This window comes from Polypterus senegalus, chromosome 18 (assembly GCF_016835505.1).
Source record: "Polypterus senegalus isolate Bchr_013 chromosome 18, ASM1683550v1, whole genome shotgun sequence".
Lineage (NCBI taxonomy): Eukaryota > Metazoa > Chordata > Cladistia > Polypteriformes > Polypteridae > Polypterus > Polypterus senegalus.
The window spans coordinates 68,465,649-68,492,092 of NC_053171.1; the positions used below are offsets into that span (position 1 = coordinate 68,465,649).

The window sequence follows — 26,444 nt, forward strand, 5'->3', positions numbered from 1 at the left end:
ATGTGCTCATTTCTGTCTAGGTTGCAACCTGTTTTCTTTCCTTTTTGTCAGGTGATTTAGTAAAACGATTGTGGGGAGTAGAGACCTTTCATCTTTATCAGATAAATTTTACTCATTGGTGGAAAGGAAGTCTGGTATTTCACATATTTTATTTAGCATCAGACCCTGGTTTACATGTCAAAATGTTAGCAGCACATAGCAAGTGGGCTTAATCATAAATTACTTATGAACAGCAAGAAATACAGTAAATGTTCATATTCTGTTTTGATTATTTCAGATCATCCTGTTAAAGACATTTCTGAGGTCTATGTGCTAATATTTACCCTTTCAATTCTAAAATTACACTGTCATTTTCCCTCTAGAAAATGTCTAAGTTCATTGAGACATAATCAAGAGGGACACTATAAAAGAGACAGATTTAGTGGTATCTTTTGTGACAAACAGAGAGAAGTGCTACTTATACAAAAGTGCATTACTGAAGACACTGGAATAAACAGGGAAATATCCAACAACTATGTCTGGAGTTCTCCAAGTTATTGGAGGACAAAACATTTTAGCCTGTCGTGGATATTGTGAAAGACAGCCGGTATGGCACTCAGTATTATAATTCTATGGTAAGAGAAATATCTGACTTTCCCCAAAAATCAAACAATTGCTGCATGGGAAGCAGTTTCAGAAGTAAGAAGAGGTCAGCGAAGCAGTCAAGCAAAAGCTCAATAGCTCAAAAAAAAGATTTTCAGCAGTGTTTTGAAAAATTGACTAACTGCATGAGGAAATGCATTGAAATAGGTGGTGAACATCAAATGAAGCTTTGAAGTTCAACAGAGGAAAACACTTCTATAGCAGTTATTGCTCATATTTGTTGTTTAATTAAAAATGCTTGTAAGGGCGATTGTTTTCTTTTTTCTATGCACTACAAAATTCTAGGAAACTGAAACGTGTCACTTATTTCATTTGGCTTGCTTTACTACACTTTCTCAGGACACAAATTCATATTGATTGGTCAAAATATGATCACTTCCAATAATGAAATGCTAAAGTGACCTGGAGAAGAAGGCAGGGTGGTGATTTAAAGAGACCATGGAGCAGTAAAATAGCACATCCAGTCTACTGAGAAGTACACAGGGGAATGCTGCATTCTTTAGGATAATCTAAGAACTACATGAACACATCAGACATTCTATAATGCAGAATGCGGAGAACAGAGTATCACTGAAGAGTAGTAGTTGCCCAGGTTCATATGCCAGCACTAAAAAGTTGGTATGTGAAGTGAGTGATGGATAACTGATATGAGGCCAGTCTTGTATGCTCAGACAGGATACAGGGACAAAAAACTGGGAGCTCTGATACCCATATAATCAAGGGCTTGTTTTAAAGATGAAATAGTTCAAGACCCACCATTGTATGGTGTCTTTACATTTTCTTTATTAATTAATGATAGGGCCAAACAGTTAGTTTAATTGCAATTGCAATTATACAATATACTAAGTGGGAAAGTGGTGATTACTGCATTCCATTTAGCACCCCTGCTTTGTCAGGAATTGAGCTCTGCCAGTTACAGTCTGCTTTACAATAAATGAGTGTTTGTTGCAATCAAGCACAGACACATTTGCTAAACACAAGTGAATCAAGGGCACTGACATCATATGACAAACAGGCGACTGTGCGGAATGCATTTTCAATACTCTGAGTCCTATCAATATCTTTTAAAAATGCATATTTCTTTCTCATGTTTGAAGCAGCCTCCAGGAAAAAGTGAGAAGTAATGTTGACCTGACACTTCTTCTAAATTGTAATGCCAAAATGGAGAGAACGGTCAGTAATTAAGAATTGGTTGGCTTTCCGTCTCAACAATGTTGATCAAAAAAGCATTCAGTACAAACTGCTGCGGTACTCTAAAACCCAACCACAAATTATGAAGTGTGCAAAGAAGACAAGTTAACACCACCAACACCCAGTAACATTATGTCAGCGACACAGATACCCATTAATTACTCCTTCACACCATAATACAAGTCCATATCCAGCAAACTATTGAAAACAAATTCATATAAAAAGCCACTACATTTATTTACCAAAAGACAAGGCCCCAATTACAACTGTGCTAAGCAAATGTTTACAAAAATGTATTTAAATCCTAGGTCAACAGATGCGTCATACCCCCTCCTGCAAGTGTTTCTTCTTGAGTTTTATTGATTTTGTTACAAACTGAAATGGCTTTGAAACAAGTGTCACTTTATGCAACACAAATGGCTTGTTGTTAAGTGGAACTCTGGAAGCATGCATGAGCACAACATTTCAATACATTGAGGAGGAATTTACACTGAAAAGCAGGTAATATCCATGACAGTAAGGACACAACTTCTCAAGGCCCGAGTCTGGATCAGACACCAGAGCGCTTGCAGCAGCATGGAACAGTATACTGTAAATTAACACATTTAATGCATTTTCATACCTGTATTATACAACTATCAGATTGTCTTTACATTCACTTTTTAATCTTGCATTGCTGTCATTTACAATTTTATTATGTACATTGTTAATACACAAGTGTAGCTTTTGTTTTCTTAATACAGCAGAACCCCAATTTAAAATTTCCATGTTTAACATTTTTCCACTGTTACATTATAGAGTGGTGACTGGTGCTGACAACTTTTGTTTTTTCAGAAGTAACGGTTGTTTTAAACAACAAAAGAAGGAATTTTTGTGTTTTATTGCATTTTTACTTCTTGTTCCTGAAATGTAGCCTTACCACCTGTAATTCAGAACAGGTCATTCACCTGAAGCTCAGAAGGTATGGACCTGGTCAGTACTTGGATGGTAGACCATCTAGGAAAAGCTTGGGTTGCTACTAATAAAGGTGTTGATGAGGGGGCACTTACCCTGTTGTCTGTGTATTGATCCTAATGCCCCAGTGCTGTATATATGGCGCTGTTCTTTGGCCGAGATGTAAACCTGAGGTCCTGACTCTCTGTGATCATAAAATATATCTGGCCATCTTTTGTAATGAGTAGGGTGTACCCTGATATCCTGACTGAACTGTCCATCATGGTCCCATTCCATTCTGGCCCACTAATCATCCCCGGTCTTTAACTGGCTACCTCTCTCACCCCTTCACCACCTAACATATAATGTGTGGTGAGCGTACTGGCACAATAATGGCTGCTGTCACATCATCCAGGTGCGTGCTACACATTTGTTATGGTTGAAGTGGCTCTCCTCCATCTATATAAAGTTATTTGAGTGGTGAGAACATGTTGCACCACGTAAATGTTATCATTATTAATTATTTGCATATAATTTGCTGAATTACAAAAACAGTAACACAAATATATTTTTAAAATGTTTGCGTAATCTTTACTGTAAAAAAATAAACAATATTAAACATTAAATATGTAATTTTCCCAAATAATCCACTGTTAAATTTGTTAGTGTAAAATTGTTTAAGTGTTTTCTGCTGTTAATTAAAATTACTAATTACAATCCCTTTGATGCAGGCTTTTTGCTGATGACATAATGTTGTGCAGCGCCAGAAAAGAGGATGTGGTGAGGAAGTTGGAAGAACTGAAAAGGGCTATGGAAGAGAGCTGAAGGTAAATAGGTAGAAGATAGAATGTATGAGGTTTAATAATGCTCAGGATTTAGATGTTTCCCTGCTTCAAAGAGTGGAGAAGTTTAAATATCTAGCATCAGTGATAGACCAAGATGGAGATTTAGACACAGAGAAAAACCCACAGAGAGCAGGGTGTATGGAACAACTGAAAGAAGGTAGCAAAAGTACTTACTGTGTGATTTAAGAATTAAGATGAAGGTTTAAAGTCAGGTTTTTAAGACAGTGATAAGATAAGTAATGATATATGGAGCTGAGACATGGTCAGTAAAGGGAGCACAGGAGAAGTTAGATGTGGCAGAATGAAAATGGAGATAAATGTGTGGAGTTACAAAAAAGGACAGAATAAGAAATAAGACAATAAGAGGTACAACAAAAGTGGACAAGATGTGTAAAGTATGGGAAAGTATGTTAAAGTGGTATGGACAAGATGAGAGACAAAGAACATGTGGGAAAAGAGTGATAAGAAGGGAAGTACAGGGGACGAGAACGTCAGGCAGGCCAATGCGGAGGTGAATGGATAAAGTAAAAGAAGATCTGAAGGTAAAGGGTCTGACTGCAGAGGAGGCGAAGGACTGAGCTGTATGGGGAAGGCTGATCAAGCACATCAACCCCACAGAGACGTGGGAATAGATAAAGAAGAAAAAGACGAAGAATTGCAATTTTAATATCGAAGGCAATAATCATCAATAATTAAGTTTATCATACTTGAGCACCCTTAAATGAAAAGATTCTACATGCTGGCACACCAGGGAGTCTAGAGAAAGACAGTGAGTTGTGGCTCAGTTCAGCCAGGCGGGTAAGCAGTGTGATGCATAGGCTAGGGCACTGGACCTTAAACCCTAGAGTTCTCTGTAATAATATCTCATTGTATTTTACTCTGTCACCCTTAACCTTTCTGTGCTTCAACTGTTTAAAATATATTTAAACAGTTGTAACAAACCATGACCTTTGAAAATCAGCTTGGGTAACACAACCTAATTTAAAATTATTACTTGTGTAGTAGAAAAGCATAAACACTGCTAAAACCCTAAATACGTGGCTTGATTAGCCTCCCTTCAAATCTATGGCCCCAACAACCACAAACAATACATTCATTCTTTTAATTTCTGAGCCATTTATTACAAAGGTCATATGGGACCTAAAACCTACAGTATAACTGAAGCATCAAGTGTACTGCAGGAGCTCCTTCAACAAAAGGCTGGAGTGTGGCCACTAGCCAGCCCATCCTATTCTGTCTTGAATATATGAAAAGCCTTTGCGGGCAACTCAGTCAAATGGAAAGAAGGAGCTGGTGCATTTTAAAAAGCAACCATGCTGCTTCGATGGAGATGTCATCTAACAGATGACTCAGTTTGTGTTGTCAATCACAAGTTTCACAATTGCTATGCATTTGGAATGGGAATTCATTAGCTTGACAGAGCATATTAACTAGTAAGAGTAGGAGGAAAGCAGATTGTTCTATTTCATACCATGGCAATTCATTCCTTAAACACCAAAGATAAATTGCAGATTAGTAGGTCTTAGAGCTGCTCACATTCTGTCAATCTATAAACAGAAACAATGTTTTTGAAGAAAGATTTTAGGGGATTAGAACCTAAAAGATTAAAGCTCCTTATTTAGAACAAAGGCTGAATGGTATTATGCTTTGTACATAACAATTGCACACTAAACAAAAGGGTACATTAAAGCAACTCGTTAAGTTTCATTTTTTATACCACATTTTGTGTTTCAGTCTATCTAAGATTCTTTTCTGTACATCATCTTATATTGCAGCTACAGGCAAAATATGCTAAAACATTGGCCAAAATCTGCAGGTGAATATTCACATTCATAAGTCAAGCCTTTTAGGGCTATCACTGAATTAATTATGGATATTCTGAAATGTGTATCAGTTGTCCAGACATCTGAAATAGATACTTCAAAACAGGTCCTCCTATATTTATCTGCAATGGACTTGGACATAACTCAGATTGACTGTGAGATTTATGATATATTAAACTGACTTTGAGATATCACAAAATCACTTCCTATAAAAAGTCATATTCAATGGGATTTCCTATCTATTTACAGAGATCTTAAAACGTATCTTAGGTATCTTGAAATTAAACTTAAGATATATTGAAATACATTTTAATATATACACAATATCAAATGGACAGAAAACTCATCTATATATATAATTCACTAAGGCAAGACACCCATTGAAAGGATTCACTAAGCCGCTGACAAGTAAGACACCTATGGCGCACGCAGGGAGGAGCCACGCCCACCAACTCCAAGACCATTGGATACGATGACAACTCGCAGAGCCACGCCCACCAACTCGGACGCGACGACACAGAAAGAATGGCGTCATTTATATTCGTCTGTCGTAGAGCCCTCATGTACCTCCGAGCCACCTTGACTGTTCATAGAGGCATATTTCTCGCGGAGGTGAGTCGCCATATGCAGCGTGTAAAACAGTTTGCAGGGTATCCCATGGGATCCTTAAAACAATCCTTTACAACTGAGGTTAAAACACAATGAAGTAAGCAGTCTTTAAAAACCGAGTTTTTGGTTACGACGCATGACAGCGTGCACCATAGCAAACTGTTTTACACGCTACATACAGCAATTTGCATCCGCGACAAACATGCATCTTCTGAGATGCTCCTGCACTTTGTACACACCCACCTCACTACTACCGTGGTCGGGTGTCTTGGTTGATTATATATAGAAAGGCAGCCAAAACCGCACAGAGCAATGAAAAGTCTACATGAGTCAAAGGTGCATCTGGACTGTGCAAAGGCGACAACGACTCGAGTGACGAATTGGAGATGGGCACATGAGCAGGCAGTGCATACTGGACGAGAAATCACCAGACTAGCATGATGGAGGGAGCGGAGTGGATGTCTTTCTCCTCTCCTCCTGTTCCACCCTCCGCTCCTGAGCACCGCACGGACGATTGTGTGTTGGTTCATTCCGTGCATTGTTACAATGTTGCTTTTCTTGCTGATTTATTACATTACAGATTTTTCAAATGTTAATTTTCTCCCTGTGCTTAAAAATCATTAAAAAAACCGGCCTGATTATGCGGCGTATGGTATGCCGCGGGTTGGCTAGTTATAAGATAAAAGAAACTGAATCTGAGAAATCTAAGATCTAAAAATGCACTTCTGGGTAACTTAAAACAACATCCCATTCATTTTGAGAATAAATTTCCAGTGCAGTTTTAAATTATATTAAATCCTATATAAAACATATGGATTTCTTGCTTTTGTAGCATCTCAAAACGCACATAAAGTTCAATGTTTAAGATATCTCGAAATAGAAATTGTGATATCTGAAAATGGATAGGAGGCTATATCAGAATATCTCACAAATGCATTTCAGTCATTTTGGAATGCATTTTAAGATATTCACAAATTCAGTTAGAATTATCATTAAATTTCAAGTCAGCTTGCTACACATTCTCAAGGACTGAGTAACATCAAAAAGCCCACAGTGTGAAGTGACTCATAACCAGGTAGTAAATGGGAGAAAAGGACACTTCACAGCTCAGAGAAGCACAAAAGAGCCCAGTTGTAATGATCTCTGAAAAGGAGATTTTAATTTAAGTATCTAAGTAAAAAAAGATAATGACACAGGAGCACAAAAATATTTCAAGAAGCAAGTCAAATAGCCAGGGAGTCAACAGAAGAACCAGTCACCAAAACCAATGATGCTAATGAAAATTCAAAGTCAAAAGAAACAAAGCAAATAGCAGAAAACCTCTCCCTGGAAAAAATGTTTTTTTCATGAATTTATATCCATTAACTTGAAGAGCAGAGTTACCGCTCCTTCATCTTATATAGGGGCCTATAACCAAGGGGACACCAATGCAAAGAAAGTTCACTCTGGATGTTGGATTTATGGATACAACAAGCTGGACTTGCTCTATTCACACTCTTAATAGTCGGCAACTTTAACTTTCCTATCGATAATCAGTGTGACCAAAAAGTAAAAGAATTCATGAACCTCCTGGACTCTTTTGATTTGAGACAGCTCGTTAATCAACCTACACATAAAGCAGGTCATACGTTAGACGTAGTAATTACCAAAAGACTAAAAGTTGATGTAAAGCAGGTCATTGATATTGGTCTATCAGATCATTTTCTTTTACTATTTAATAAAAAAATAATGATAGAAAACATTCATGAGAAGCATATTGTTAAAAAACGCTTCTTTGATTGATCAGCAGCCTTAAAACTTACAAACATTCTAAGCAATCAGTCCATTTATAGTGCTAACTATAATAGCAAGGATAATGTAAATAGTAAGGTGGAAAAATTTTATACTAAGGTGACAGCTGCTGCTAACATAGTTGCACCTGAAAAGACAGTTAGAAAATCTGTTATAACATGGAAGACCCAAAGAGTGTCTGATTTAAAAAAAAACATGCCGTAGAGCCGAGCGTAAATGGAGGAAAACTAAACTAACTATCCACTACGAAATACTGAAGGTCAAAATAACAGAATACAATAACACGGTCTGTCTTGAGAGGTGCTGCTATTTCTCAAAGATTATAAATAACAATGCTAGTAATCCCAGAGTCTTTTTCTCTATGATTGGTCATCTGCTAAACCCAGGTAATACAAAGGAATGCCTCCAAAATACTTCCAGTGAAACCTGTGATGCTATTGTTGTATTCTTCAACAAAAAATTAATGATATTTGAAATAATATAGTATATCTCCTCAACACTGCGGATCCACCTGAGCCCCAGTACTCCGTTATAAACAAATTAAATTCTTTCACCAGGATAGATTTGCCTGATTTATATAAAATAAATTCTCAACTGAGACCCTCCACCTGTGTCCTTGACCCAATAACAACAAATTTTTTCAAAGAAGTATCAGGCGTGCTAAATGATAATATTCTTGACATAGTAAACTCGTCATTAAATACGGGGGTCTTCCCAGACTGTCTTAAGACTGCTATAGTTAAACCCCTACTCAAGAAAAATAATCTTGACCAGTCTGCTTTTGAAAATTTTAGACCCATTTCTATCCTGCCTTTCTTAAGTAAAATTTTAGAGAAGACAGTCATTATGCAGTTAAACAACCATCTCAATAAACATGCTATTCTTGATAAATTTCAGTCAGGTTTTAGAACAAATCACAGCACAGAAACTGCACTTGTTAAAGTAGTAAATGACTTGAGGGTAAATGCAGACAGAGGCCATTTATCTGTTCTCATCCTCTTAGATCTGAGTGCCGCATTTGACACCATTGATCACAATATTCTCAGAAACCGCCTTAGTCAATGGGTGGACCTCTCTGGCAGTGTCTTAAATTGGTTTGAATCGTACCTGGCAGGTAGAAAATTCTTTGCTAGTTGTGGTAATTATAACTCAAAGACACATGATATTTTATATGGTGTTCCACAAGGCTCTATCCTGGGTCCGCTGCTCTTCTCAACCTACATGCTTCCGTTAGGCCAGATTATCTCAGGTTACAACGTGAGCTACCACAGCTATGCTGATGACACACAGCTGTATTTATCAATAGCACCTGATGAACCAGACGCTGTTAATTCACTAACACAATGTCTTACTTGTATTTCTAATTGGATGAATAGTAATTTTCTCAAGCTAAATAAAGAGAAAACAGACATTTTAGTGATTGGTAATAATGGAGACAATGAGATTATCTATATATATAATTCACTAAGGCAAGACAACTATGGAAAGCACGCCGGAAGGAGCGTGGATTCACTGAGCCGCCGACAAGTAAGACACCAATGCGCACGCAGGAAGGAGCCACGCCCACCAACTCCAAGACCATTGGATACGACGATAACTCGCAGAGCCACGCCCACCAACTCGGACGCGACGACACAAAAGAAACAGCATCATTTATATTCGTCTGTCGTAGAGGCCACATGCACCTGCACGTTGACTGTTCATAAAGGCATGTTTCTCGCAGAGGTAAATCGCCATATGCAGCGTGTAAAACGGTTTGCGAAGGGTATCCCATGGGATCTTTAAAACAATCCTTTACAACTGAGGTTAAAACACAATGAAGTAAGCAGTCTTTAAAAACCGAGTTTTCGGTTACGATGCACGACCGCATGCACCATAGCAAACTGTTTTACACGCTACATACAGCAATTCGCATCCGCGACACACATGCGTCTTCTTAGATGCTCCTGCAGAAATACGGAAGACGTTTCCCTGCCCACTAACACTCCTTTTTCACCAGCCCGCTTCTACCCTCGCTCTCTAGGCATTCACACTGCCTGCCCATGTGCCCGGATGCAAAAACTCACCGACCACCCAGTTAGCCCCTTTCGTCTGTGCTAGGAGTCCACATGCACGCGTCTAAGCCACGCTGACTTTTCATTATTCTTTTCGGTTTCGACACCCGACCGCGTCGACCATGAAAAACCATGCGAAAGGAACAATGAAGCCCCGCCCAGAAACTCTACCCCTCCTCCCACGTGCTCAGGAACGCACCTCCGATCACTGCCCGCCAAATCAAACAGCTCATCAAACACATACTCACTCGCTTTGGTCTGTGCTGCGGTCCAAACCCAGCTCTGCGCCACGCTGACTATTCTTTTGCCCTCCATGGCTACCGCTTCAAATGTATTTCATGGAAACAACACTTCTTTCAATGTTATAGAAATTCCTGCTTCAGGTAACTATTTGTTTCTGTCAGTCAGGTTTTTTTGGAGAAATGTCATTGACGAAACTGTTGCTCTCAAACTTTGTAACAGGGCTGTTAGCTTTGTTTGGAAACATTGGGATAACTTCGGTGACGTGGTGTCCGTTGTTCTTAGTCACAGAGGCATTGTTATACAGTCTGCTCAACAATACGCTGATTACATGAATACGTCCGGAGTCTATGGTGGCGAGGCAGAAATTGTGGCAATGTCCCAAATCCTTCCAGCTACTATCAGCATTTACTTTCAAGAACGTCCTCATGCCTCTCCTCGAGTTTACAGTCCGGCCCAGCGTCTCTTCATATTCCTGCTCTTTAGTGTTCCTTTGGATCATGGGCATTACGAGGTTCTCGTGCCTCTCAAATAACCATGTGATTACCTTCTGGTGACATCTTTTGACTTTTGACAGCGTGCACACCCACTTGATCGCCACACTAATGTGACGTCACCTGCCCACTCTCCTCTTCCTGAAAAACATTTAAAGACACCCGCATTCCACACAGGACTTTCAATGCACCTTTTGTTCCAAAAGCTTCAGAGTGCACAGATATCTGAACGCACATTTGAAAAAACACAACACTAACCGAATGATACAATGTGAACATTGCCAACAATGCTTCGAGACAACCCGCGCTCTCAAAAAACACTTACGAACTCATTCCATTCTGACCTTCAATTGCACATTTTGTAACGAGGACTTCACAGGTGACATGGATCTCCACAACCATTTGCAGATCCATTCAACGTAAACATTTGTATGCAAAATTTGCGACAAACACTTTCACACACGCAGATACCTTACTAACCATCTCAAAACACATTCCCTGATGAATTCTTTTCAGTGTCAACACTGCTCCAAAACCTTCACACGCCACAAATATCTCAAAGCACATTTACACACCCACTCCACTGAACGAACGCATTCCAAAAAGATTTTTGAATGCACGATTTGTTCAAAAACGTTCTGAGTGCAGAGCTTTCTCAACATGCATTTAAAAACACACTTCACTGAACGAACTATGCAATATGAACATTGCCAGCAATGCTTCGACACAACTCATTCCAATTCCCTTCAGTGTCAACACAGCACTAAATTGTTCATGCATAAACATCGTATTCACTTTTCTGCAGCTTTTCAAGAAGATACCGCCATTCACGTCCAAGAACATAACATTGGCCTACCTACCGCACTATGTGCTTCTTGCAATGCTCTTCATTGGCCAGCAGAGGTCAACAAATCCGGACATTACACTAGGTGTTGTCATGCCGGCAAGGTGTCTTTGCCACCACTATCCAAGCCCCCTCTTTTATTTGACACACATCTGGTCAAGGACCGTATGCTTTCAGAATCCACGGTCAAATTTATCACCAGGTCTCTCCTTTATATTACAATCCTGCCACGTCACCACAATACGGTCATCTATATATCTTCGATTCTGCTGAGGCTACCAGTCAACGTTTGCAAAAGGAATGTAATAGTACTTACAGTGACATTTTGTTGCTTCAACTAGACAACATGATACGCCAGGTTAATCCCTTCGCGAAGTCTTACTGATGTTGCTGCTTTGTAGGTGAAGACGGGGAACCTCCTGCACAACGCGACATTTGCATATATCCAAGGGGAGATGCTTGCAAGCGTATCTCTGTTCTCAATATGAACTGTGACCCCATGGTTTTTCCACTGCTATTCCCTTTCGGAGATCCAGGCTGGCACATACAATTAACCCATGTTGAGTAAAAGCGAACCGCGAAAAGAACACGAGTCACACAGCTCCAATTTTATGGTTTATAAAGCCTTAAATAATCTCGCTCCATCTTATATATCGGAATGCCTGACACGTTATATTCCAAATCGTAACCTTAGATCTTCAAATGAGTGTCTCCTTATAATTCCAAAAGCTAAACTTAAAAGAAGTGGTGAGGCGGCCTTCTGCTGCTATGCACCTAAAATCTGGAATAGCCTGCCGATAGGAATTCGCCAGGCAAATACAGTAGAGCAATTTAAAACACTGCTGAAAACACATTACTTTAACATGGCCTTTTTATAACTTCACTTTAACATAATCCTGATACTCTGTATGTTCAATTCTTCATAATAACTATTCATGGTGGCTCTAAAACTGCGTACTGACCCCTACTCTCTTCTGTTTCTTTTTCCGTTTTTTGTGGTGGCGGCCTGCGCACCACCACCTACTCAAAGCATCATGATGCTCCAACAATGATGGACTGAAAGCCAGAAGTCTACGTGACCATCATCATCAGGTCCTTCCATGAAAATATGATGATTTATGTTAGGTAGAATGCCCAGAGGGGACTGGGCGGTCTCTTGGTCTGGAACCCCTACAGATTTTATTTTTTTCTCCAGCTTTTGGAGTTTTTTTTTGTTTTTTCTGTCCACCCTGGCCATCGGACCTTACTCTTATTCTATGTTAATTAATGTTGACTTATGTTTATCTTTTATTGTGTCTTCTATTACTCTATTCATTTTGTAAAGCACTTTGAGCTACATTTTTTTTGTATGAATATGTGCTATATAAATAAATGTTGATTGATTGATTGATTGAATTTTATGCTTTCAGGCTTGCCATGAGATCTTCATTTAGTGTCTTGCATTCCAGTGGCAAACTCTTCCAGCAATACATCGTCGACGCATCAGTCAGAACAGAAGGCGCGCGTCTACATTACCTTCGCTCACATCAACAAGATTGGTCCGCCAGTTTTCAGTCACGTACGATTGTGTGTTGGTTCGTTCCGTGCTTTGTTACAATGTTGCATTTCTTGCTGATTTATTACATTACCGATTTTTCAAATGTTAATTTTCTCCCTGTGCTTAAAAATCATTTAAAAACCGGCCTGATTATGCGGCGTATGGTAGTGGTTAGCTAGTTAGAAATAAACTTGATGCATTAGGATTAAAAGTCAAGACAGAGGTAAAGAATTTAGGAGTAATTGTTGACTGTAACCTGAATTTAAAATCGCATATTAATCAGACTACTAGGACAGCATTTTTTCACTTAATATACCAAAAGTTAGACCTCTTATATCATTGAAAGATGCTGATGAATTAGTTCACGCTTTTGTTTTCAGTCGTCTAGATTACTGTAACGCACTCCTCTCAGGACAACCCAAAAAAGACATAAATCGTCTGCAATAAGTGCAGAATGCAACTGCTAGAATCCTAACTAGGAAAAGAAAATCAGAACACATTTCTCCAGTTTCGATGTCACTACATTGGTTACCTGTGTCATTCAGGATTGACTTTAAAATTCTGCTTATGGTTTACAAAGCCTGTATGACACCTTATATTCCAAATTGTAACCTTAGATCCTCAAATGAGTGTCTGCTTAGAATTCCAAGAGCAAAACTTAAAAGAAGTGGTGAGGCGGCCTTCTGCTGTTATGCACCTAAAATCTGGAATAGCCTGCCAATAGGAATTCGCCAGGCTGATACAGTGGAGCACTTTAAAACACTGCTGAAAACACATTACTTTAACATGGCTTTCTGATAACTTCACCTTCATTTAATCCTGATACTCTGTATATTCAATTCATTATAATAATTATTCATGGTGGCTTTAAAATCCGCACTGATCCCTACTCTCTCTTCTGTTTCTTTTCCCAGTTTTCTGCGGTGGCGATCTGCACCATCACCACCTAATCAAAGCACCGTCATGTCCTACATTGATGGATTAAAAGCCAGAAGTCTACATGACCACCATCATCAAGTCCTTCCAAGAGAACCCTAAATACAAAGAGAACTGTTTCATTTATGTTAGGTAGAATGCCCAGAGGGGACTGGGCGGTCCTGTGGTCTGGAACCCCTGCAGATTTTTTTTTTCTCCAGCTGTATGGAGTTTTTTTTTTGTCCTCCCTGGCCATCGGACCTTACTCTTATTCTATGTTAATCAGTGCTGTCTTATTCTAATTCTCACTTTGTCTTTTTTTTCTCTTTTCTTCATCATGTAAAGTACTTTGAGCTACATTATTTGTATGAAGATGTGCTATATAAATAAATGTTGTTGTTGTTATTCGAATGCCAATGTCTTTAAATGTTAAACTGAAGTACAATTGAGCAGATCTCACCACGTCTCACTGCCACCTACAAGCCTGTGATCAACATCAGCAGCTGTCTTATTCAAGCAAGAAGTTTTTATATGTTGGTGTTTTTTTTTGTTTTTTTTTATAATTGTATTTTTATGATATTTCTATTTTTCTTGAACATTTCACTACAATCTAAACTCAAATTATATGTGACAAATTAAATTTGATTTGTAATAATGTAATACATCAAATAACTTTCATGTCATGTGACTGGAAGAGGTCACATGACATGTTTTTAAGAACAATTAATAACAAGACCACAGTTGCTCTGCTAAAGAATAGTAGAAAAAATGTGAAATGAGGACCAAGAGTGCAGAAGTAAGCCACTGAACACAAGATCAAAACATAAAAAAAAAAAGTAAATTTTTTGTCAAGCCAAAATTTTATCTTAATTTGAAGTCAAGGTAACATTGACAATAGTTCTAATATCAGAAAAGTAATAACTAAAGCAACCACAATTTATTTCTAGGAGTATCCATGTAGTACTAGGGTGTTGTACCATGTTAGCCATTATGAATGTAGAGAAAAGCCAAGCAAAATGACACCTTTTATTGACTAACTAAAAAGATTACAATATGCAAACTTTTAAAGCAACTCAGGCCCCTTCTTCAGGCAAGATGGAGTATCCATTATGCTCCAATAATGAGAAAGTGCACTATTCATAACACTTCCAGGTTGTTTCTAAAGTGATTTCAAAGCAATACTGCCAGAAAATGTCAGCAATCAAAACAAATAAAATGGAGATGACACAAGAAACTAATATCACCAATTAACTCTTAAAACTTAGGGGTAACCGTTTACTGTAATCTGAATTTTAAATCACATATTCATCAGACCACTAGGACAGCATTTTTTCACTTAAGAAACATAGCAAAAGTTAGACCTCTTATATCATTGAAAGATGCTGAGAAATTAATTCACGCTTTTGTTTTCAGTAGACTAGATTACTGTAACGCACTCCTCTCAGGACTACCCAAAAAAGACATAAATCACTTGCAACGAGTGCAGAATGCAGCTGCTAGAATCCTAACTGGGAAAAGAAAATCTGAACACATTTCTCTAGTTTTGATGTCACTACACTAGTGGCCTGTGTCATTCAGGATTGACTTTAAAATACTGCTTATGGTTTATAAAGCCTTAAATAATCTCGTTCCATCTTATATATCGGAATGCCTGACACGTTATTACCACCACCTACTCAAAGCATCATGATGCACCAACATTGATGGACTGAAAGCCAGAAGTCTACGTGACCATCATCATCAGGTCCTTCCATGAAAACCCTAAATACAAAGAGGACTTTTTGATTTATGTTAGGTAGATTGCCCAGAGGGGACTGGGCGGTCTCGTGGTCTGGAACCCCTACAGATTTTTTTTTTCCTCCAGCTTTTGGAGTTTTTTTTTTGTTTTTTCTGTCCACCCTGACCATCGGACCTTACTTATTCTATGTTAATTAATGTTGACTTATGTTTATTTTTTATTGTGTCTTCTATTTTTCTATTCATTTTGTAAAGCACTTTGAGCTACATTTTTTTTGTATGAATATGTGCTATATAAATAAATGTTGATTGATTGATTGATTGATTGAACTCAGAATACCAAAAAACATTACGACTAATCAACTTAAAAAAAGTTACCAAAAAGGAGTACAAAATTATAAATAAAAAACATTCAAAGCAGCCATTAAAATGTTACTAGAATGGTGGCAAGAGAAAAAAAGGGCAAAGGAGAAACGTTTTTTACAGTTTTAATATTAAACATTTTCATATTTTTAGTATTCTGTCAATTTCTTCCACCCAGAAAAAAGAATTTGAATACAAGCTGCAGTTGTGCATACTGCTTTAAAGAAACAGGCTAAAGCTGTTACATGTTTAATTAATAAGCTGTGGTTAAAACCGTATTCAAAGGTGGAATTAAAAAGCGATGCTAAGAAGTGGTCGTTAATCACCCAGGCAAAGCTAGATTAATTGCTGTGGGCTACATGAAATATTTTGAAGGTTTATCTTGGCATCTCATCCTTTGAGTACTTGAACTGCTTTACTGCAGGTTACTCAGTCACTGAAATTATTCAACATGCCCTTTGGATTAAAAAAAGATTACAAAAAAACAAATAAGAGAATGTCAGAAATAAAAAGGAAATAGACAGGACAGCAGACTTAGGGATGAGACTAAAGGGCAGTGTTCAGCTGGCACAGCACATGGTTTCTTTGTATATTGTCCCTAAAGTCACTTACTGGTAACTCGAGTATAATCTCTCTATTGGCTTTGTCTCTTCAAAGTTATGCTCTGGTAGCAGTAGTAATTGTGGTCGAAGTACAGTAACAGGTATAGAGTACTGTGAAATTCTTACTTGTATATCCTCCCAACATGCAACTGTAAATGGCACTATGCAAATATACCACTGCTGATCAACCTAAACCTCCAACAATAACTAACTGAAACTGTTAGTGCTGAATGTACCATTTAGACCAGTACCTACAGAGGCCATTCTGGCCAACAGAAATGCACCCTTAAAAAATGTACATATGGATGACAGTTAATCACATGACAAGATTGATTCCTATAAGCTGAAATACACATGGCAGAACTGATTAATCTTAGTCTCCTAAACATTCGACTGTGCCAATCATTCCTGATGGCACTTTAATGTAAAAACACGTCCTGAATATGTGTTGGATAACAATTACTTTAGGAAATTGTGTGCTATAGCACTTTCGGAAAATGCTCCGTAATAGTAATGGCTGATTCCTGTGAAAAGTTTTTAAAAAGGTAGATAGATAGATTTTACTCTATCTACATTTTAATGTCAGCAGATTGGCTAATCAGTCAGACAGCCAGACTTTCATTGCACCTGTCTGTCCTGACTGTGCTTCTTGGGTTAAGATATGAGATAAATAATGAGTGGGCAACAACCAAATATTAATTAAGTTTTTAATGTGTTTTGTGATAGCACATTCTATGAATAGAGTTATACAAAAAAAAAAATAGACCGATTAAATGATTCTTCTTTGACTTCCTAAATTTTTGGCTGTATTGATCAGGTTGGACTTTATAGTAATGTAAATGGCTTTTGAAATTGCTTTTCACATGGTAACTATAAAAGGCTACTGTGTAGCTTGACTGTGAGATTTATTTTAGCCTTGAAATGTTTTGCTTGAACCAGGTACCCAAGTGTATAATCTGCACTTTTGCTTAGGAAAATGCTTTGGGACAGTGCTCATTATGAAAGTTGCCCTATAAAGTAAAGTCAGAGGGCTCTGTAAAGTGTTCGGTCAAAGCTGCTAAACAGACAGACAAGCAGATTCGAAAGGCACTACAACTGCATTCAGACAGTATTTAGACTCTTCCAATTTGTTCAGATTTTGTGATGTTGCCTTATACTAAAACCATTTAAATTGATTTATTTATCCAGCAAAACACAATACCCCGCAATGACAAAGCAAAAGCACGATGTTAGAAATTACTGCAAATTTATAAAAAATTAGAGCTGCTGATTTATTGTTGTTAACACGTATGATTAACATATTAAACATTTTTGAGATAAAATTTTTCAATGCAACCCCTAAATACGTTTATTAATTTGATTAGTTTTACCGTACTCCACATGGTGTTAATAAAGTAGCTCCAAATAATTCCATGCCTATTAATAGTAGTATTGGATTCCAATGCTTGATCTTTTCCTATGTTGCTTCTTGATGATCTTCACCCACACACACCACTAGAGTTTGCACCCATTACTTATAATACAGGATCATCCCATTCTGATAAGCAAATTACAGCATACCATATTGATTCAATAAGGGACACAACTTATCCTGTATATTCAAACCATCATTTTATATACCCTAGCTCTTTAAAGTGCAGAAATGGACAGAGTGAATGAGTTACATTTCTGTGGCATGCTGACTCTCCCAGCAGACAAGTTCTGTGCATGCCATTAAATTACATGTTATTATTGCTGTGGTCACAAATTGAAAATAAAAAAATAAATGAAGCAACACTGCACAGTGTAGTGGAACATACAGAACAAAGACTAAACATTACTATGGAGATGTCTGCTAATCCAAGTCTGCCCATAAAAAAATCTGTCATTTAGAAAAAAGATCCCAGTCGTCCCATGGGAGAAAGACTTTCCAAGACTGTGGTCATAAAGCTTATGAAGCCATTTTTGGACAATGGCAGAACCATAACTACAGTTCCATAAAGTGCAATAGGATCTTCCACCGGCAGCTAAAGTCACCTCTTGATTATAAGTCAGCAGTTCTTACCACTGTGCCACCCAAGCGGTCATTTCAGCATTGTACCCTAACCCGATTTCTTTTTCTAGGGTTATAATCTTGAATAAAAGCAGACTTGTTTTGTTATATGTGTACCCTTTGTGAAAGTGTTTATTTGATATTTGGACTTCAGTCTTCACGCATTATACACTTCATGTCTACATTTTCACAATTATTACTAAAATATGAAAAATGTTTCTTAATTAGTTATGTGTTTTCTGTTTCTCGGATTTCCTGATATCCTATATTTTCACAGATCATTGTAGACAAGGAACACAAATATAATGTATTTATTCTAAATAATGATATATTATTTACCCTGTACAACTCCAGGCACCACACACCACAATAAACACACTTGAGCTCTGAGAATTTTGTGACTTGAGCTCCGTTGGTGAAGGGGATGGGATAGCAGGCTGCTTGCTGCTTAATCTGATCGACACATTTGCAAAAAAAAAGAAAAGACGATGATGAGGAGAGGTGCAAAGGAATCTATGGTGGCCCGGGAGTTTATCCTCAGAGTTTTTTTCATAGGCTTCAGGGATTCTAGTGTTAATTAATTTTATGTTACCTACTGTAGCCTACATTATAACCTACAATAGCATATATTATACTGCAACCATTAAAACAAGGCAATATTCAGTTCAAATTGATCATGCTAATATTTCCATCTATTTGGGACAAATACTCAGAATTATTTTCTAACTAAGATATGATACATTCTACGACAATGTGCAATTTAAAACATCTACAGTAAATAACCCTATCATGTTTGATCAATAACCATGCTCATATTTAAAAGTTTTTTTCAGTCTGTCCTGCTTTATGTTATCATCTCCCTTGATCTGGAATGGAGTAGTAATGACTATTGCAATATTCTTTCTTCTCTTAGTTCAAGGAAATAGATTTATTTTGATTCTAAGTATGGGTTTCATATCTCTTATAGAAAAAAAAAATAGCACAAAGGAAAATAACAATTTGTAAAGAATCATATTTTATAAAAAGTATCTAAACGTATAACAAATTTAGTTGTTTATTGTAAGAAATGAGGAATGTAACTAAAATATTTTTTTGAACATTTTATTGAATTTATTAAAAGCCAATAACATTCCATACAAGCAAGTCAAATTTTACAAAACTAAAACTAAATCAACCCCCACCCATGAGAAAGAGACCTAGGCCAACAGAGTAAAACTTTAACATCCATCCATTATCCAACCCGTTATATCCTAACTACAGGGTCACGGGGGTCTGCTGGAGCCAATCCCAGCAAACACAGGGCACAAGGTAGGAAACAAACCCCGGGCAGGGTGCCAACTCACTGCAGAAATAAATAAATAAGAATAATTAAAATAAATAAGGGAAGAGAATCAATTTCCTCAATTTAAATGCTTATTCTAAAATATTATTCATTAGATCCTGCCAGGTTTTAAAAAAGTTTTGCACAGATCATCTAAGTGAAAATCTGATTTTTTCCAATTTCAAATAACATATAACATCAGTTAAAAGAGGTGGGATAGGATCAGGGCCAGATTAAGACCCTTAGATGCCCTTAAGCACTAAGTATTTTGGTGCCCCCTTACTCTAGTAATTCAAAAATATTAAAACAATAGCAAACTAGAAAATAAAGTTTTATTTTATTATCGAAAATTCAAAATTAAACAAAACATACTTATAGTAAGAAGGAAAATAATATTTATTTTTGTATGCTTCATTTTTTATCTTGATAATTTTCTCCTACTTTTTTTCCTTGCAAACTATTTGACTAGATCTTCATAATCTTACGTATCACATCTGCTTCTATACATAATAGAGATAAGGCATCCAGAATATGTTATTTGAATTATTATGTGGCACTCAACACAGTTACGCATTTCATAAACGTAATAATACAGACATTTTAACTCCCAGTTTACTGCTGATGCTGAATCATGTGCTTTTAAGGTGGGGGGAGGGGGGAACTGACAAGTGCCATATGAAGGATTGTATGAATTCTAGGCAGGAAGTAGAATAAAGAATCACCCGTAAACTGCAGTACATTATGTAAAAGTGAAAATCGTATAGCTGATTACTATTGGGTAAAATTATTGATAACTTTTTTACTAAGAAAGATTTAGTTACAAAATTTTCACAGAATATTCTTTATGCCTTATATTAAGAATGTGTGTAAATGATTTGCTAAATAATTAATGCAAAAGCCATAAATAAATTAAACAATAAAAATGGTAAAAATTCTTGACAGTTAAAGTCGTACGGCAATGTAATGCTTAGAGCGGTTATATGCATTAAAAACTGCAAAAAAGCCGACTCCATGTCGTAAAACCGAACGACTTTAATTGTCATAGTACCTAGTTGTCGTGAAAATTGTCGTATCAAAATGAGACTAGGCCCAAAACTTTCATGAAAATCTCTAGTTTTTGATGAAGCTAACCAAATTCCAAAATATCAATTAGCACAGATTTTGTTTCAGCTTTTTTGAAATTTTTTACATCTCATATTTAAGGAAGTTTTTGGTCTCAAAGTGACTACAAAGTGGCTTAAATGCCTACAAATATTAATTTTATAGGCCATTATTCTAAGGCAAATTATCCAGTCTCGTGCCAAAACCAGTAGAAATTGACTTTAACCCCAAAACTGATTTAAAAATTTATTATGTGCGGCACTGCTTTTCAATAAAGATCTGATCACGTTTTTATTATTACTTGAAGAGAAAATGGCGTCTGAAAGTTTAAAAATTTTAACGTTTGGGGTCGATTTTAAAGGTTTTTTTGAAATGTATAATTTTCATTTTGACATGAAAACCGTAGATTTATCATTTTGACTATTTAATTTATTTATGGCTTTTGTGCCAATTTAACAAATTTATTTACACATATACTTAGTACAAGATTTGAAGAATATTTTGTGAACATTTTGTTAATAAATCTTTATTAGTAAAAAAGTTATAAACAATTTTTACCCAATAGTAATCAGTTGTACAATTTTCACTTTTACATAATGTAAATGAATTTAAAAATATCCAAGAATTGAATTAAATAGACTTACCAGAATATTTTTTCCTCAAACTGGGACGATTTTTTGTTTTTACTTAAAATAGAAAATAACGCTTTCTACGCACTAGAAATTTATTTTAAGTTAAATAACAGATAATTTACGAAAAACAACAATTACGTGATAATTTTTAATCAAACTATTAACTATTATTTAAAAATATAAAAACATATTGTTTTGAATCGAATTATTTTCACAATATTTTGACATAACATGGCGTTTAAGGGAATCGCCATGAAATGGGAATTCCCCATCGTAGATGGCACCAGTATGCAGAACGCACTGTGTAAGGCACCATCTATGAACAGTGACGGCATAGGGAGGTACAGGGAGGCATTATTCATTTTTCATTAAATTTTGAAAATGGCTATAAATTTAATTAACTTAATAATTTATGTGATAAATTTGGCCATGAAAAATTTTTGTCGTGCCCCCTTTACCCTTGATGCCCTAAACATGTGCTTACTTTGCTTATATGGTTAATCCAGCACTGGATAGAATTGTTCCAGTTGAGCAAGATATGTCTACGTGCCAATTGTGAAGTAAAGGCAATTAGTTTGTTTGTCCTTCTCCACCTTAAGACCATCTGGAAGTATACAAAACACAGCTGTTAATGGGTTAGGAGGTATTGTAACACCACTTGGCTGTCTGAAAGGCATTTAAAGATTTTGGTCCAAAATTATGTTAATTTGGGGCACACCCAAAACACATGGCCCAATGAGGCTGGAACTTGATTGCAATGTTCACAGGTTGGATCTTGACCTGGAAACATTTTGAACAAATTTAAACGTGACAGATGTGCTTGATAGATGATTTTAAGTTGAATAATCGCATGCTTTGTGCATATGGAACGAGACTGAATTCTGTGCATTGCTGCCTTCCACTCCTTTTCTGAAATGCTGAGTGAGAGATCCTTTTCCCCACTATACTCTGTGTGAACATTGCCCCGGACACAGACAGGCTGACACGCTCATGTCACCAAGCACACTTTTATTTTTCCTTATTTGTACAGTTCCGTGCTCACCAATCCCCAATACCCCTTAGTCCTGGCCAATACAATGTCTTTTCTCTTTTTCTTCTTCTTCAGACCGCCTCCTGCCTCCTCCGTAGACCTTTTCCCAATCTTCCACCCGACTCTTGTCCCATCTGAAGGGAGACGGCACCTTTAAATAAGAACCCGGATGTGCGCCAGGTGTGTTTCCGGCTATCTCCCAAAGCCACGCCCCAGTGTGGCGGAAGTGCTGGCTGTCTCTCCAGAAGCACTCCAGGTGTCCCTATTTTTTCTTTCCCCCAGCACTTCCTTGTGTGGCGGAAGTGCTGAGGTCTAGGGTCTTCCTGGTATTGGGGTCCCCCTGGCGGTAACCCAGGGTCCCTACAGGGTCGAGCTTCCCAGCTCTTTACCCGAGGCCTCCAGGGCGGTCGCCCCCTCGAGGTCTGGAGGAGGCACCAGCCCTCCTCCTGTCTTCTCAGGCGTCCCGGCTGGGTACCACCTCCATCCAGGTATGACATCTGGGATCTTTAAAAGGGAGTGCCTTTAAAATTTTTCGTACATTACAAAAATGCTGTCTGAGTGCTCAGGACTGATCAATATTTTTTTCCGGAATAGAAGTAGGTGGGAAGTGAGGAAAACTGTGCAGGTTTTGTTTAGCAGAGTTTCTAAGTTGGAGGTAGTGAAACAGATGTAGCAAGGATTACAGCAAGAAGGGTGCTTGGCATGACATCTGGATAGATGAAAGAGGAAAAGGAAACCTGGTGGTGGAATGAGGAAATAGAGGAGAGTACAATAGACCCCCGTGAAGTTGCGGTTCAGAGTTTGCAGCCTCGGTCATTCGCAGATTTTTACTTAGAACCTAACTAATAATTGTTAGCGGAAACCGCAAATATCCTCCGCAATTTGTATGGCTTTTTTCGTGGCAATACTGTACTGTAGAGAGAACAGGAAGCAACTATAGAGAAAACCGCGACTTGGGATGGTGAAAGTAGCCAATAGAATTTGAAACTGCAACTCCCAGCAGTCCCTGCAGTGGCTCTGATTGGTCTTCTGCTGAGAGTGCTGGTCAAAGGATGTCAGCGCAGCTTTTAAAAAGGGGGCCGATGACCAAAAGCAAAAAAAAAACTTTTTGTAATTTGTGTTTCAAGTTCCTGTCTGTCTGCCTTCTGTTGGGTTACCTGTACATCTTCATTTTGTCCTGGATCATTTTGTGTGTCTGGATTGTCTGCCATCTGCCTGTGTACATGAAGAATGAACCCGTCCACCCGTCTTCACCATTTCAAGAACTACCAGTAGGACTATCTGTACATTCCCATTCAACGTGCGGATTTCTGGACTATCTATTTTCATCATTACATTTCATCAGTTGCTGTTTTTCATGATTTACAGTGTGTGTTTTGTGCTTTGTGGTATTTAATGTGTAATCGCCATAAGGAAAACAGGGGTGGTATTGTTGTTTTCTTATTTCATTTGTTTTCATTACATTCTTTATTTGCTTTTTAATTTCTGGTTTACTTTGTTTTTGTCTTTCAAGGCTGGGTGCGTCCTTGGGATCTTCACCATAAAAATAAATAAATAACCATCTTCTCGATTGCGGCTTCTCACACGACGCTATGCTTACTTAAAAGCCTGAGCAGCATGTGTTCTTTTTGGCTGATTGCTTTGTTTCTCTTTCCTTCCTCTAGACATTTTCTGCTCCTGTTGGGGTGGGAGGTTCTCCCCTATGATGTTTGTCTATTGTTTAATCAATAACTAACTGCATTAGACAAGTTGGTTTGAAGTGGTTTGAATGAAGTTCAAACTGCACTAAGACTAACCTGCAAGCATCTGCACTTACCTCTGTCTGCTTGCATGCAGCCAGTTTAAGCACAGTTGGCTCAGTGATTTACATCCATGGCGTCAGTTGCACTTTGTACATATTGTTCCAGTAGTTTTTTAAAATAGTTTTTACAGTTCATTATCAGTGTGTAAAATGATCAGCGTTGCAGTAATTGTGATGCTCTTTGCACGAAAAAAATGTATTCCATTAAAATTTCACTTTTTCTTTAATTGTGACGTTTACTCAAAGTGTAGCGAAAAAGTATTTGGCATCCAGAGATGCATTAACCCCCAAGTATGTGGTAGTTTAACGGTTAAAGCCCCAAGATGCCGCCGAAACGAGCTGCACCGTCTATGGCTTCTGGCAATGAAAATTCGCTTGCATGAATTACAGTACATATAGCGGTAACATAGGTACAGTATTTTACACTCTAGCACTGTGGGAGACATAGCAGTACAGTATATAGGTTTACCTTTACATTCTTTATTTGCAGGTAATGTATTAAGCTGAGATTGAAATTAAATTAAAAAGTGTTTTGGGGGCATATTTAGGGTTTAAACTATGAAAATAGGCATTTTTTTAACCACATCCAAAATTCGCGGGTGCTCTAGGAATGTAACCCCCACAAATTTTGGGAGTGTACTGTATACAGAGGAAGAGGATGGCAAAGAAGAAGTGAGATAGTCAGAGAGATGCAGAAAGTAGACAAGAGTACAAGGAGATAAGGTGCAAGGTGAAGAGAGAGATGGCGAAGGCTAAAGAAAAGGAGTATGATGAGTTATATGAGAGGTTGGACATTAAGGAGGGAGAAAAGGACCTTTACCAATTGGCTAGACAGAGGTACCAAACTGGAAAACATGTGCAGCAGGTTAGGGTGATAAAGGATAAAGATGGAAACGTACTCACAAGCGAGGAGAGCAGATGGAAAGAGTACTTTGAGAGGCTGATGAATGAAGAGAACAAGAGAGAGAAGAGGTTGGATGATGTGGAGATAGTGAATCAGGAAGTGCATTGGATTAGCAAGGAGGAAGTAAGGACAGCTATGAAGAGGATGAAAAATGGAAAGGCCGTTGGTCATACCTATGGAAGCATGGAGGCGTCTAGGAGAGATGGCAGTGGAGTTTTTAACCAGATTGTTTAATGGAATCTTGGAAAGTGAGAGGATGCCTGAGGAGTGCAGAAGAGGTGTACTGGTGCCGATATTTAAGAATAAGGGGGATGTGCAGGACTGTAGTAGGTACAAGGAAATAAAATTGATGAGCCACAGCATAAAGTTATGGGAAAGAGTAGTGGAAGCTAGGTTAAGAAGTGAGGTGATGATTAGTGAGCAACAGTATGATTTCATGCCAAGAAAGAGCACCACAAAGGCAATGTTTGCTCTGAGGATGTTGATGGAGAAGTTTAGAGAAGGCCAGAAGGAGTTGCATTGTGTCTTTGTGGACCTGGAGAAAGCATATGACAGGGTGCCTCGAGAGGAGCTGTGGTATTGTATGAGGAAGGCGGGAGTGGCAGGGAAGTACGTAAGAGTTGTACAGGATATGTATGAGGAAAGTGTGACAGTGGTGAAGTCTGCGGTAGGAGTGACGGATGCATTCAAGTCGGAGGTAGGATTACATCAGGGATTGGCTCTGAGCCCTTTCTTATTTGCAATGGTGATGGACAGGTTGACAGATGAGATTAGACAGGAGTCCCTGTGGACTATGATGTTTGCTGATGACATTGTGATCTGTAGCGATAGTAGGGAGCAGGTTGAGGAGACCCTGGAGAGGTGGAGATATGCTCTAGAGTGGAGAGGAATGAAGGTCAGTAGGATCAAGACTGAATACATGTGTGTAAATGAGAGGGAGGTCAGTGGAACGGTGAGATTGCAGGGAGTAGAGTTGGCGAAGGTGGATGAGTTCAAATACTTG

At 37.9% G+C, this 26,444-nt stretch overlaps 1 protein-coding gene across 15 annotated transcripts in view; it reads right to left on the reverse strand.

Moving 5' to 3' along the window:
• The window catches only part of ryr3 (ryanodine receptor 3), a 539,734-nt gene that overhangs the window by 402,796 nt on the left and 110,494 nt on the right, over positions 1 to 26,444 (reverse strand). The gene's annotated exons all lie outside the window — the stretch shown is intronic.